This window comes from Pectinophora gossypiella, chromosome 13, assembly GCF_024362695.1.
Source record: "Pectinophora gossypiella chromosome 13, ilPecGoss1.1, whole genome shotgun sequence".
Classification (NCBI taxonomy): Eukaryota; Metazoa; Arthropoda; class Insecta; order Lepidoptera; family Gelechiidae; genus Pectinophora; species Pectinophora gossypiella.
The window spans coordinates 2521589-2537123 of NC_065416.1; the positions used below are offsets into that span (position 1 = coordinate 2521589).

The 15535-nt window shown below is 38.4% G+C and overlaps 1 protein-coding gene across 5 annotated transcripts in view; it reads left to right on the forward strand.

The window, feature by feature from the left end:
• The window catches only part of LOC126371691 (RING finger protein nhl-1), a 169973-nt gene that overhangs the window by 125436 nt on the left and 29002 nt on the right, over positions 1 to 15535 (forward strand). The window contains exon 1 of one of the 5 annotated variants that reach the window (XM_050016991.1): positions 6285 to 6541. The exons of 3 other annotated variants lie outside the window; for them this stretch is intronic. The gene's annotated coding sequence lies outside the window, so the exon portion shown is untranslated. Of the gene's footprint in view, positions 1 to 6284; positions 6542 to 15535 lie in introns of those variants that run through there. One more of the 5 variants, XM_050016989.1, reaches the window with a different exon arrangement.

Here is a 15535-nt window from a genome sequence, read left to right on the forward strand (position 1 = left end):
AGGAAAACACAATGTATTCACAGTGTCTTTGTTTGAAAGTAACATCAGTGGAGCGACTGAGAATATCGCTGGCACTGAATGAGGTGACATTGAACTTTTAACATTTAGTATTTACTCAGTAGGTTGTATTTTCATAAATTCATATCTAGGGCAAGCGGAAAGGACATGGTCTCTAGTAAACTATGGACACTATATATCCCTCCAAATGTCGTCCTGAGAGGCCCTCTCACTAGGACACTATATAGTAGACTTGCCGTAAATGGTATTAACTACTTGGCCGGACAAATGGGGAGCGCTAAAGGTTCTTACTCGGCTGAGGACTCTCACTCGGCTAGGCCCTCACTCGGCTGAGGGCTCTCCCTCGGCTGAGGGCTCTCACTCGGCTGAGGGCTGTCACTCGGCTAAGGGCTCTCCCTCGCCCGAGGGCTCTCACTCGGTTGCGGGCTGTCCCTAGTCTGAGGACTTTCACTCGGCTGCGGGCCCTCACTCGACTGACGGCTCTCTCTCAGCGAAGGGCTCTCACCCGGTCCACCAATGTAAAGTCATCATGAAAATGTGTGCAGTTGTGTAAAACCTGGCTGTCACCTGGTTGACTTTACTTGCGTTTTACCCGACTGCGTCTAAGTAGAAAGGATACATAACCCGTCTTTGACCGCTACGTATGTATATACCTGGTAACTTCTAAACCACTAATTCGAATTTAACATGAAATGAGGTGTCACTAGAGGCGTCTGTTTATCTACTGGTTACGTAAATTCTTTTGATGAGGCCGTTTTAAGCCTCCTGAAGTTCAATAAGGTTTTTTTCTGAAAAACCTCAAAACCAATCGAAAAGAGATGTGCGCCGGATTCCTATGGCGCCGTCAGTCCGCCCATTCGATACAAACCACGTGACCGCATAGCTTGTAAGCCAATCACCTTCTGATCAAAGCACCCACATTTAATTTTGGCTGCCAGCCCCTTCATACAATATAAGAAGTCATTGGCATTTGTATAGGAAGTGACACTCGGACAGTCAGTATTGTTTATCGTGGTTCACCTGTTAGGAATCTGTAATAGTAGGTCATTCAGGAAATGTATTTGGTTGAGCCGTGGTAGCCCAGTTGGTAAACTTGCCTCTCACTTTGAGGTCGCAAGTTCGAGTCTACTAACGTCAAAACACGAAATTACTATGGAATTTGTATGAAAAAGCAACCTCTGATGTAATAAATTATTTCAGTGGGTACTAGATGTTATGTTGTGTGTGTGTTCATACTTTGTTTTATAAAATATTTAATCGCATTTATGTATCGATATCGCATTGGGTATACCTGTAAAGATATTGTTTAAGAATTATGGAATACATAAATAAATAGACAAACGTGACAAAAAGTCGCACTTGTTTTTGTTGTTACACATTCTTCTTTAATAGAATTCATAAATGAGTTAAATAGAGAAAAGAAAACGTTTTTGTCACATTAGGACTGTTTTAATTTAGTAATCAGAATTTCATAATTTACCTTTGACCTAGGAAACTAGTCTTACGCTAACGACCTAAAGGTCCGGGTTGGATTCTCAACGGAGAGATTGTCGAAATCACTTTGTGAGATTGTCCTTTGTCGCTCTCTCTCTTTCTCTCTCTCTCTCCCTCTCTCTCTCTCTCTTTATTTAAGAGCTGCGCTCTTGTCGCTGAAGTAATCGCCTTCATTACTTCATAGATAGGGCGTGTAGAACGGTGGTTGCCCCAATCGCCTTCCGTACCGCATTACACCGACCAATATCTCAATCGGTGATGTTCTAGCTAGAGCCCTACCAGAATCCATTTCCTCGGTCTCCAACCAGTACTGATACCGCTGCTGCCCGGCATCAGGGGTGAGCTCCTTTGTAAGCTGGGGATATTGTATACTGAATTACCTGACTGTATGAAAATAAAGATGATTCCGTACTTTGTTTAGTCTTAAGCAGCTAAGGAGTAAGAGGGAGCGAGAACTGTCTGTCTCGCTTGTGCTTATTCGTTAGGTAGAATAAGTATGCCATTTTTCTATGGAGTGTCGGTGGTGTGGCATAGACTAAACCCACTAGGATTTTAAAGCTGATACTTTGGACATTATAACTTAGACAAAATTAGAGGAAGCTCTTAAAAGTTTAACTTTAAAGGTGAAAGGGTTTCCATGTGAACGAAATCACAGATATTTAAACTTAAATATATCTTCATTCATTATGTAACAATTGACAATCCAAAGTGTATAGTTACACTCAATCAACAATCAAACAAGACAAATTTGACATAAATACACCGGCCTGCAAAACTAAGTAGGTTCCTACTACACTTTTAATTATTTCATGAACTAATAGAAGATAGTTTAAAAAAAAACGTTTCATAGATAATTTTATCTCCATATCATCATCATCAGCCCATTAACGTCCCCACTGCTGTGGCACGGGCCTCCCTATGGATGGATAGGGAGATCGGGCCTTAAACCACCACGCGGGCCCAGTGCGGATTGGTGGTTATTAACTACTGCTAATGCAGCCGGGACCAACGGCTTAACGTGCCTTCCGAAGCACGGAGGAGCTCGAGATGAAAACTTTTTTTTTTGTGGTCACCCATCCTATGACCGGCCTCTGCGAAAGTTGCTTTACTTCAACAATCGCGGACCGAGCGCGTTTACCGCTGCGCCACCGAGCTCCTCAATCTCCGATATCTCCATATACATACCTACTATTGTAATCTCTTCGAGGTCTTAATTTTGCAGGCTAGTGTATATTTTTGGTCGAAAGTCTTATCCGCCTAAAACTACTGCAGCTTTTATTAACCTATTTATCCTTTTTTGTCTATTTTGAAAGATCTCTCTCGGACCAGCATGCATACATACAAATTCAATAATTTACTGTACCAACTTCGCTTTGTATACCTAACCTGTCACTCCCTTGTGTGCACTTCCAAATGTAACATCATTTATAATTGGCAAAACTTCTATGACACGGTTAAACTCAGTACTCAGAACAGTGCGAACAATTCTAAGTACCGGAATGAAAGTTGAACAACTACATTTTGTCATCTCGGTGTTTAATGCATTAGGACAGATTAAAACTTTTTACTGTTGCCATTGTGTAAGTAAATGATACTGTACACATTTAACGCCATATTTAACGTACCATGGAGTCATATCGCGCACAATGCGACAAACAACTGAGATTTTCGTTGTGATTTTTGTCTCTTTTATTCTTGTACAATTGTGTTTGTACACAACAGAAACAACAAACTATGATTTTATGTCATTTTGCAATGTGTTAATTGTAATGAAGATATATTAAATATAAACAAATAAATGATCTAAAAATAACAATAACAATAAATTAGATAACTGAGATTTTTATCGCATTGTGTTCACATTGGTGCTAATTTTCCTGTAAACACCATCTAATTTTATTTTAAGTTATATCTGTCATTTTCTTATCCGCCGAAAAAGAAAGTGACGAGTAATTGACAAGCATAAAAATGGAACACACATCAATTTTAAGCACAAATCTAAAACAACCGTTTAAAAATTTTACATTGGCCAATAACCCGACAGAAATATGTTGACAACACACGTCAAACGGTTTGCATACCAGCGAGGTACCTTTTTGATTCGCCCGGGTTATTCATTCATTTACTCATTCTTCCTAAAATTAAGAGCTGTCTCTCATCCGTCCCTTTCCTTTTCGGCGGATAAAAAAATGACAGGTATAACTTAAAGTAAAATTAGGAGGTGTCTGCAGGAATCGGGGCCATTAGTTCACTAGGCCAACATTTTTTTTGAAAAGATTATTATATTGCTACATACATATCGAAAATTATCACAACAGTATCTTCTTTCCATTTACTTTATTTACTAATTTTAATTATTAAAAACGAAACAAAGAGTTCGATGTTTTATCACGTGTTTCTACGGCGTCACAGTGTAGGTATATTTTAATACAAACTTTAAAGTATTTTTTTGCGTTTAATGAAAAGTAATTAATTTAACTAGCTGTAAACGATTTAATTCAATAGAATTTGCATTTTTATATCGTAGCAAGTAAACGTGTTTTGTGTGATAGTTCGAATTTCACGGGCGTGAAATAATGATTTCTGAATTTGTTTTAGAATTAATGTTTGGATCACAAATAATTTTCACGTGCCCAGCGGTGAAGGAAAACATCGTCAGGGAACACACTTGCCCGGTAAATGCATTTCAGATGTGTATGACCTAACATGTATAGGGCTGATTTTCCTTCGCGGGTTGGAAGGTCAGACAGGCAGTCGCTTCTTTAAAAAACCGGACCCGTCAATATTTTAGGATAGATAAGCGGTCGAATCAGAAATGAGGAGATCCGCAGGAGAACTAAAGTCACCGACATAGCTCGGAGAATTGCAAAGCTGAAGTGGCAGTGGGCAGGATACATAGCGAGGAGAACCGATGGCCGATGGGGCGGAAAGGTTCTGGAGTGGCGACCACGTGTCGGACAACGCTCAGTGGGTAGGCCCACTAAAAGGTGGACCGACGATCTGGTGAAGGTCGCGGGAAGCCGCTGGATGCGGGCATCGCAGGACCGATCGTCGTGGAGATCCTTGGGGGAGGCCTATGCCCCGCAGTGGGCGTCATACGGCTGATGATGACGATGAGATAAGCGGATCCTGTGAAAACGGAATAACGCTATGGATATGATGATGATGTCATAACTAATAGCGTTGGTTCATATATCGCGTCGCGGGCGTTATGCGGGTTCCATGCTACGGGTGCTGGTGTTAAACAGGTTAATGACAGTTTGTTATGTGCTATAAATTATGGCCATTTTCGTTAAAACTTTATAATAGAGTCATTTTAATTTCAGTCATTTGGGCCTCAGGTTATTTTAACGGAGATGTTGTGTTTTGTTTATATTCAAAAACTCACGTCTGTAATTTCGTAGTTAGACTATGGAATGACTTTATTCCAGAATCTTATTAAATAAAGCAAGTGGGACAAAAATCTTAAAATATAATATTAATATGCTTCTATAAAGCGCGGTAATAAAGCGAAGGTCGATGGTAGGGCTGGCAGAAGAAAACCTAGAAGAACGTACATTGACCAAATTGGTGATGTCCTTAGAAAAGGTTTAGTACGATTTACTCTGAACCGGTATATGAAACGATTGATGAATGTGGAGGAAGTAAGAGAAGTGTCAGGATCGAAGCGAATGGAATTCCATAGTCTCTGGTTACCCCGGTGGGAAATAGGCGTGAGTTTATGTATGTATGTAATATGCTCCTATGCTGGACTGGGTGCAAATAAAAACATAGAACACAAACATTTTAGCTGCTTGACTTCCCAGGCATGTAAAGTCCGACAGACGGTTTGAATCCTTTCTAACATGATAAACAATTGGGTCGTGTACAGGATGAACTAAGTACCGACACCTCACCGAGCTTTCTGGTAGACCGACGTGATAAGTTGTGAGCCGTATCACCGTCTATAATGAAAAATGACGGTATGTAGACACAATGTTTTCATTAAAAAAAAAACACGTTTCTTCGTTTTATAACCATCGTTAAAGAAGATAACAGAACATTAATTCTTTGACTTGCAAAGGTAAATAGAGTTTTACACATGTAAAACGTGAATAGTATTGTTACTTAGAGCTTTCAATATGGCATGGATATAAATAGCTAAGTATTACCGGAAAACAAACCGTCGATTTTGAAAAACCTTCGTCAATTACTTTTAAAGTCACTGTAATCCTGTGGTATGGTCACGAGTACCAATAGGTATACGCTTTGGAACCATGTCACATTAACTTTTTTGATAAAAAATAATCCGTAAGTCTCATTAAATGTCAAATATGTTAGTGCGTCATGGTTCTAAAGTGGGTATATGATATTCCCCATGACTGTACACCGGCTTGCTTCTCAATCGTGCGCCGGTACGAACCCGCTACAAGTGAGTTATTGTGCAGTTTTCACAAACACAGTTAGCTCGACCATTATAGACGGAGATACGGCTCACCACCTATCACGTTGGTCTAACAGTTCAACAAAAACGTCGGTGAGGTGTGGGTACTTAGTTCATCTTGCAATGGATGTACCTCTGACTACCCCAATTGGGATATAGTTGTGAGCCTATGTTATGATGTTAATGTTAATTACTTTTACTGAAACCAATCACGCCATCTCACCTCTCTGTCCAATGACCTTTTAACGTCCAAAAGTAAACTGTGACGGGAGAGTAAAATAAATTTCAGAGGAGCGCGTGCTCGAGAGGTTGCCAAAAATACACTCCCGCGCAGTCGGATCGTGTTCCCTTCAGTATTGTCTAGCGCGCGTTCCTGAGCGCAACCCCATGCCTGTGATACATTCTAGTCTCAAAATTTAAAAAGAAAGAACTTTACTCTCTCCTCGCTGTTCCATTTTTGAAAGTGCCGCCATCGCCGCTGCAATGACAAGTAAAAAATAAACTAGGAATTTTCAGCCAGTGTGAATAAAGTCCCGATTAAAAAAGTAACGCTACCCGCTTGTGTGAACCCCAAAGTGTTATTTTTAATGTGCCAATAATTTTGCTGTAAGTATCCGCTTCGTTTTACGAATTAACTGCTAATTCATGAAGTGACGTCACTGCCAGTGTTGCAACATATTAACAAAGAAAACTGCGAACTTCGAAGTACCTAACCCTTTGTGTTTCAGTCGAAAAAAGAAATAAAATAAATACGTATTAAAAACAAATAAATATTCATATTATAATTAAGAGTTACTGAAGCTGAAATAGTTTCAGTATTGGTGAATATATTTACCGGTACTAATACTTATTTCCGGTGGCAAAATGATAACTAACCTGTTTATAAAGTCCTTCTTTTAGGTGTTTTATTAACAAAAGTTTTAATGGTTTAAAGCAAGGTAAGTAAATTATTTACCTCAAGTATTTTAGTATAGTCATACGCCTGCCCAATACATACCTCACCAACTCACTGCAAAGTCTTTTAACAAAATATTTAACACAAGATAACATAAGATGTGTTTTTAACTGCCATTATAGACACACGCCGTACATTATACGAACGACACAGATTAAAAACGTTGTTTTTAAAAAGTTATTATTATTTCGTCACATAAACCTTCCTCTTTAATCGTTTCGTCTACTACAGAACACAGTATGAGGAACCGTTCAGTACTTTTTGAGTATATAGCGTTCAGACAGGCAACAGACTTTGTTATTTAAAGTATGGACATTGTGAAAAAAGTGTAAACAGTTAGTTCTTCACACTAAAGCAAATTGCAATAATAAAGCAAAATTATTTTTTTTTTCTTTATTAACTACTTGGTCGGACAAATCGTGAGCGCTAAGGGCTCTCGCTCTAAAACAGCAAGCCTAAAAGTGCTCAGTTGTGTGCGAACTTCGACTTAGGACTCATCGGAGAGGATTAAATTAGAAAGAGTCAATCGACTGTAGTGGTTGATAGCGATAACCGCAAAGAATTCTTCAGGTTATTAGTGAAATAGATAACATTTTAATATTTCTCACGGAATCGTCTTATCGACGTGATAACGACATAAACGGGCAATAACATCTTTATGCCAAAGCCATAAAGATGTAAATGACATCGAACGAATTGCAATGCGGAATCGTTTCACGTCTTGCATGTCATTTATATCGTTACATCGAAGACACAAAGGTGATTATGCGTCTTAAAGACTTCTTGAAGAAGAGATTGTTTAATGACACTCTAAATGTGACGTCAGTGAAATACGAACTAGATACGCTTTGATCGATAAAGTCGCCTTCGACTCGAAAGTCGATCGATAAAGTTTACCTACGTATATATACGCAGGTAGAAATATATAAAGGACTATATCTATTAGGGGGTAACTCTAACATAACATAACAAAGCATCAAGGCCTATAGGGGCGAGCACAGAAATCATCAATGAGATACCAATCCCAGATACTCGCCGATAGATAGATTTTATGAAACCAAATTTTTTATTATATTAAAATTATATTTATAAAAAATAGCTACGAACCGAACATGACCGAAAAAGTTGGACTACCTCCCGATCTCCGTTCTTTAAATTACTTATTCTAAATTTGAAAAAAAAAATGTTATTTTTGTCTAATACTAAAATATTTATTCGATGGTAACATTTCCAGCAAATTCTGTAATCATAAAATACAGGTAAGTACAGGATGAATACTACTCTGCGCTTGCGGCATAAGAAAACGCGGGCCGAATTATATCGAGGGCTTTGAGCCTTTAACCAATAACCGTACAACGTCTATCCACGTAGATAGCATTCGCTGCGCCTATTGGTCGAGACCCTTGATGACTCTTAATCCAAACCCACCTCTGCTTAATCCAAACCTATCCAACTGCAAAATTTCCAGTTATTTTAAAAAATGTTCTTGACCTACTTCGATTTTCAAAGCAAACACGTCATTAAACAAAATATCGTAAACCGTGTACTCATTATGGATAAATGTCGTGCGACACATATCGCCTGATACTTACATCATTTAATCTCGTTAGTTTTTTTATGCGACTTATTGAAGATTTACCGCGAATCGCTGCTTACGCTAAAAGCACATAGGATTCTTGCGAATCGTACTCAATATCAGGATTTTCATTTTTGTATGGAATTATGACAGCTATAAAAGCTTTTTTCTACTCCTCTACTTTAATCTGGCATTTAAATAACCAAAAAGTCTAATATAAGTACATACATAATTAAACTCTTTGAAAAAGTGTACGCTCTATGGCCTATAAAAGCATTGTTTACAAAGTGTAACTGTACTATAATGTCGCCAAAAAAGCATTGTTGTTGTTTTTTTTTTTTTTTGACCGGGTACTGGCACCTTTACTTTGTTTGGTGCCATAGATATACTATAAAAAAAAAGTATACATTTGCCGCCATTTTCCCGCGCGTTGGAAAATAAATTGGAAAATTTTTGTGTTTCGTTTCAAAACACTAAAAAGTATAAAATAAAAAGGAAAAATGACGTCGTCGTAGAAAAAGTATTGTATGCAACGTTGTATAACTAGGTCAAAAAATGCTCGTGGCGTCTCTTATTGCGATGTTCGCCAAGGCTCACATCGCAACTCACGCCACTCGCATTTTTTGACCCTTCTTATACAACTGTTGCATAAAATACTATTTTGTTTGGTTTACTTATATAAAATATCTGTTTTGTTATAGTGATTATAATAGGGTAGTTTCCAATTAATGGATAATCCGAGCGAATAAAAGAGGCATCTCGCTGATGTGCAACTCGTTTGACGTGTGCTGACAACTTAATTAAATGGTGTGTACTGGAATCCCCACAATTAACCCTTTCACGGGCAGAGACCATGGGTCATTGATGGTTCATAATAGATAGTACACCTTGGAATCGGAACTTCCTTGAAAGTGTTAATGGCAAGTCGGCACGTAAGCTTAAAACAATGTTTTTTTATGGTATAAATATTAAATACCTTTTGGTATAAATACCTTTGCCCAGAAGGTGCCTGTTCACTCTGGCCTTGAAAGCACCCGGGTTATATGCATTTGGATATACAGAAGACGGCAGAGAATTCTACTTCTTCTGACTACTTTCGGACGGAGCGGATCATCTTACTTTCGGACAATTAGGTGATCAGCCTGTAATGTGATTTGTCCCAATGGGATTCGAACCCAGGACCTCCGGATCGTGAGCACAACGCTCAACCACTGGACCACGGAGGCCGAAAATATCTCTGACTCAAAATAACTAAATATGATAACTGAAGTCAATTTAGATCATTAGGTATGAATACCTTTGCGATAGAAAATTCCACTTGATATTAACTCAGAATAATCAGCTGAATCATCCCAAACGGTAGCCATACATGTAGGTATGGGTGTTAGTGACACCGTAACGAATACTGAGGGGGGTGATTCAGACCATGATTCTGAGTTGATATCAAGTGGAATTTCCTGTCGGAAAACTCATGTTTAGTGTTTTTTTTATTGTTTTCCGTTCCATACTTTTGCGACGGAAAATTCCACTCAAACAACTCAGAATCATCCCCCCTCGTATCTTATGCTTATTCGCTATTGTAAATGCGCAAAAAAGTTCAAAGAAAAATGTTCTCCAAAGCCAAATACGAAGAAAATGATGCAAACAGTTTTTCTTTATTTAAAAGCTTAGTTTGTTTGCCAATAATTCTTGAAATAGAGATGACTATACGAAACGTGGGTAGTTAGATAAACAGTGATGAAGTCAAATATTAACGTTTGTTTATTAATAGAGCGTAGTAATAGTCTTGATACGTAACGCGATTTAACATCCGGGGTGGGAAAATAATCGGATTTCCAAGTTTTGTAGGGCTAACATGAAAAAAAAAAAATAATAAAAAAAGTTTATTTAAGGCAACAAACATGCGCAACGTGATATAATTATCAATCAAAAAAATATATATATTCGGACAACATAAGGTCCATAGGGTAACAAAAACTAAGTAGTGGACGAGGGCGAATCGTATTTCAATCGATTCAATGTTTTGTTTCGAAATCGATAAGTTTTTTTTCCCCTAACATGAATGTCACGTGATTTTGTTTGATTTGTGTTCATATTTTAGCACCAATGGACAATACGACATAATTATATCGTCAGAATCGATAAAATGGCCGCGACGAAATTTTATCACTATATTTCCCTTTGGGGTAGGAATGGACCACAGAATTCCACTTATTATGATCCTGACACACCTCTTTCGCTTCTACCACTCTCACCTTACCTTATTTTTTTATTTATTTATTAAATCTTAATACTAAATATATAATTTCTTAATGCCCTGCAAAACTGTCTAAACAGTTTGTCTGCAGGAAAGAGTCTCTACTTATATCTAATAGTAATTTTTAAGTAGGAGCACAATGAATGTATCACATTATTTAAAAAAAAAATTAACAATCCGTAACATAAATAAGACGAGTCTAAAAGGTATTGTTTAAGTATTTTTATAACATACATAACATAAAATAAACAGCCTATATACGTCCCACTACTGGGCACAGGCCTCCCCTCAATCAACCGGAGGGGGTATGGAGCATACTCCACCACGCTGCTCCATTGCGGGTTGGTGGAGGTGTTTTTACGGCTAATAGCCGGGACCAACGGCTTAACGTGCCCTCCGAAGCACGGAATCATCTTACTTTTTCGGAAAATCAGGTGATTCAAGCCTGAAAAGTCCTTACCAAACAAAGGACAGTCTCACAAAGTGATTTCGAGTATTTTTTATATTTACTTTTATTTGGTTCGAGACGGATGTTCTCAGGCAAGCTATTCCTTGACATTGTCTATCTAAGTACAAGATGATTTAAAATTAGAAATATCGTTAGAAGAACAGTCTTCACTCTAGTCTAAAGTAATCTAAAACGAATCCTCTGCTAGACATTATAACATTCAAAAACACCAACAATTCACACCACCTCCGCAAAAACATCGAATCACAAAAAACAAATGAATGGAACAGGAAACTTTCATACTGTTTTCAACCTTCATCCAATGACGTAGGGTACACAATTTCCTCTCCCATTAAACCAGTGACGTAGTTATGACGCAGCGTGGTCTGATAAACTGTTACTAAATATAATGCTTTCATCAAGAGGCGAATAGGATAACAGAGCGAAAATAGAATTGGAGAAATGTGCAAAATAAGGAGACGTGGTTAGTTTATGCGATAGAGATATCGAAAGTTAATGGTGAGGAAGAAGAGAGTGTTCTATTTAGTTCTGTAGTTCTCTAGCGGTAGATATAACGAACAGGATTTTTTGTCTATGTCTGCACTACGGTTCATCGTCAACATTGTTTTAGATAAGTACTTAATACGTTTGCTGGTAGCAGTCAACGGACGTCATATACGATCCCGACGACCCGATTACTCTAGCCATAGAGGCAGCCAATCAGCTCGCGACACCAAACAGTTCAGGACCCCGATTCCGACCCTCATTCAGCGCTTATCGCTATCGACCCACCAGAGTCGATTAATTCTTTCAAATATTTTTCCTCTCAGACGACACCCTGAACCGAGGTTCGCGCCCAACTGGGCACCCTCAGGCCTGTTGTCTTAAACGTTGTACCGGGCGAGAGCCATCAGCGCTCCCCATTTGTCCGGCCAAGTAGTTAATGCCATCTGCGGCAAATCTACAATAAGTCACGTCATAAAAAATTTTAAAAAAGCTGGTAACAGTTTTAAATGGTTTTAACAAAAAAATAAAACGTATAAGTACGTATTTTTATCTTGGTATCTCTATCAAATACCCCAGCCCGGACATTCCGTACAAAAATCACATTCACACGTGCAAGCGAGACAAACGATCCGCAGACGCCTTACTCCTTAATACGGCTTACATAGACTAAAGAGCCTATTACTTTGAGGTCGCAGGTTCAAAATTCAAATTCAAAGTCAAAATTCAAAAATATATTTATTCAGTAGGTAACATAGTTACACTTTGAATCGTCAATTTTTACATTACGGACGTCTCATCCGCCGAATCCTTATCCAGCACAGACCTAAACCAATGTTTCTCAAATTGGTTTTCGAATTCATGTTTGGAACATAAATGATTATCACGTGCTCAGCGGTGAAGGAAAACATCGTGAGGAAAGCCATATTCTCGAGAAATGTATTATCGGAGGTTGTCCCTTCGCGGGTTGGAAGGTGAGACAGGCAGTCGCTTCTGTAAAAAAACCGGACCTGTCAAATTTTCAGGTTAGCCAAGTGGACCCTGTGAAAAACGGGATAATGCTAGGGATATGACTAAAAAGGCCCCCATCGGGGACAGAGGTAAATGAAGTTCGCTCTAAGCTTATTAGTGCGGGGCGGGGAATGTCCCTTCTACCCGTATCCCGTAAATAATACATATATTATTTATTCTATGCCTATACGGAGACAAATAAACAACACATAATCGTACATTTGCCCTTTGGATAAGACTAAGCCTACTGACACACATCCTCTCAAAGATTAGCATTTTTATCTACCCCTCATATACTTACCTACTTGTTGTCTTTGTGTTAAGATGCAGATGGAACGAAAAGATAAAACGAAAGGGAAGACGGAGAAACAACAAAGATGTAAAGACAAAAGATAGGGTTCACTTCGCATAAGCTATTTGATGGCATTCATTGATTTAGTAGCGTAATTTTGACACGCTTTATGAAAACTAACGTTTTTTGTAATATCCAATAGATAAAGTAGCTACACGTGGTAAACAGTTAGAAGTTGTAAAAAGAAAGAAGAAAGTAAGAAGAAAAAGAGAGTTATAATTTTCAGCAACCTCTTTGTGTTACAGACAAGATATTATAAAACGTGTTTTATTACATAAACAGTACATTTTATATATCCTACTATACACGTCCTACTGCTGGGCACATGCCTCCCCTCAATCCGTAGGGGGATAGAGCATACTTCACCACGTTGCTCCAGTGCGGGTGGTGGAGGTGTTTTACTGCTACCGGCCGGGACCAACAGCTTAATGTGCCCTCCAAAGCACGGAATCATCTTACTTTTTCAGACTGCAATGTCCTTAACAAACAAAGGACAGTCTCATAAAGTGATTTTGACAATGTCCTCATCGGAAATCGAACCCGGCCCTCCAGATTGTGAGCCCAACGCTCTAACCACTAGACCACGGAGGCTGTTTAGATCAGCCGTCTGCAGGGTTACTATTAGAGACATGATAATGTTTGGCATCGCTTATTGACTGGCCGCTGCTATGGCTAGAGTAATCGGCTCTTCGGGATATACATAACATACATACATAAACAGCCTATATACGTCCCACTGCTGGGCACAGGCCTCCCCTCAATCAACCGGAGGGGGTATGAAGCATACTCCACCACGCTGCTCCGATGCGGGTTGGTGGAGGTGCTTTATGGCTAATAGCCAGGACCAACGGCTGTAACGGCTTCGGGATATAACGCCTTTTTTGTTCTGTAGCTAATCCCATTCCACTGCAAGGCTTCCTCTCTTTACATCCACAGTTCTCTATCAGCCGCCTTTAAAGTCATTCAGATCGCCCTTCCATTTTCTTTTGGGCCTACCACGTCAGTCTTATAGATAATTCTATTTACTATACATCTGCGGAAACAACTCTGTTTACACATTGCAATCGGTAGTAAAAGAAAATTGGAAGAATGTAAACACAATACGGGTCAGAGAACTAAATGGGGTACACAGTTTTGCTGAATACAAAAAATCTCATTATGATGTCTCAGATTTCTTGGGTTCGAGGACCTTTCAAGGACTGTCTAGTATCTATGTAGAAATAGTAAGTTTTTTGGCAGACACAGAGCCACAAATGAGACAAAAATCAACCTGGACTTGGTATAGCAGTCGTCAGATAGATATGATGAACTGTATAAATAATGCGAACTTTCTTCCGAATTTTAAAAAACAAACAAAATAAAAGTCATAATTAAAACACATAATAACGGGTTCTTACCGCGTTTAAAGCAGGGATTTCAGACTCCCGATATTCATCATCCGGTCATCCCGTGATCATGGCACTTGCAACAGTGTCGAAGTATCGGGAGTCTCATACATATCCCTGCTTTAAACGCGGTAATAACCCATTATTATGTATTTTAATTATGATAATAACCGCGTAAACTTACAACAATGTAAAATAAAAGTCGACCTTATCCTGTTGTGTGATAGTGATTATATATGTAATTCCATCTGAAGCTGCTGACAGCGCGTACGATTCGGAACAATCTGTATCAGTTTTCAATATTGTACACACACACTTACACATACACACAAGGATGTTTATAGTGACACTTTATTACATCGCTTATCATGGTTGATTATATTTTTCTTAATTTCTATCTATTACTTTTGATTTGACAACATTCACTTCTTGGCAAGACAAGCAGAAATCACTCAGAGCCATCACCAAGTAGAATTCTCTACACTTTCTAAGATCTTTGTAATAACGCTTTTACCCTAACTACTAACATCTTTACTACAATAGGCTAGTTTCCGACTAGTCACTTCCTTTTTGCTAAACGTCAAAACACAAAATTACTAGGTATATAGATTTTGTATGAAAAAGCACACTGTGCCATCATAGAAATAAAAAATGAACGTAATAAAATATCGGATTTATTATTTACATTTTTCTTGATAAAAATACATATATAGGTATCTAAGTTAAATAGAAAAATAAAATGCTTTTCTACAGTTTTAAATCTGTTAAGAAATCAGAATTTAATAATTTACCTTTGACCGGATACTACCCAATTATATTGATTCACTCTTACTAGCGCCATGCAACATCTTCGTAAAATTTCAAACGGATAGAAGCTAACATTACAAATTAACCTCCAGTAATTACAGTATTTAAAGTCGAGATCTTCCAAACGATAACGCGCGCGTTAACGTTTTATTTGGCTCTACTAGTGTGAGCATCAACGAAGATCCAGCTAATTTATAAATAGAAACCGTCTGGCGTTTCACGTTGCGTTACCGAGTACCGGGTTTAGAATCGCTGAAACATGCCATGTGTGAAATTTCTAGGATTGAAAGACTATAAATTTGTTG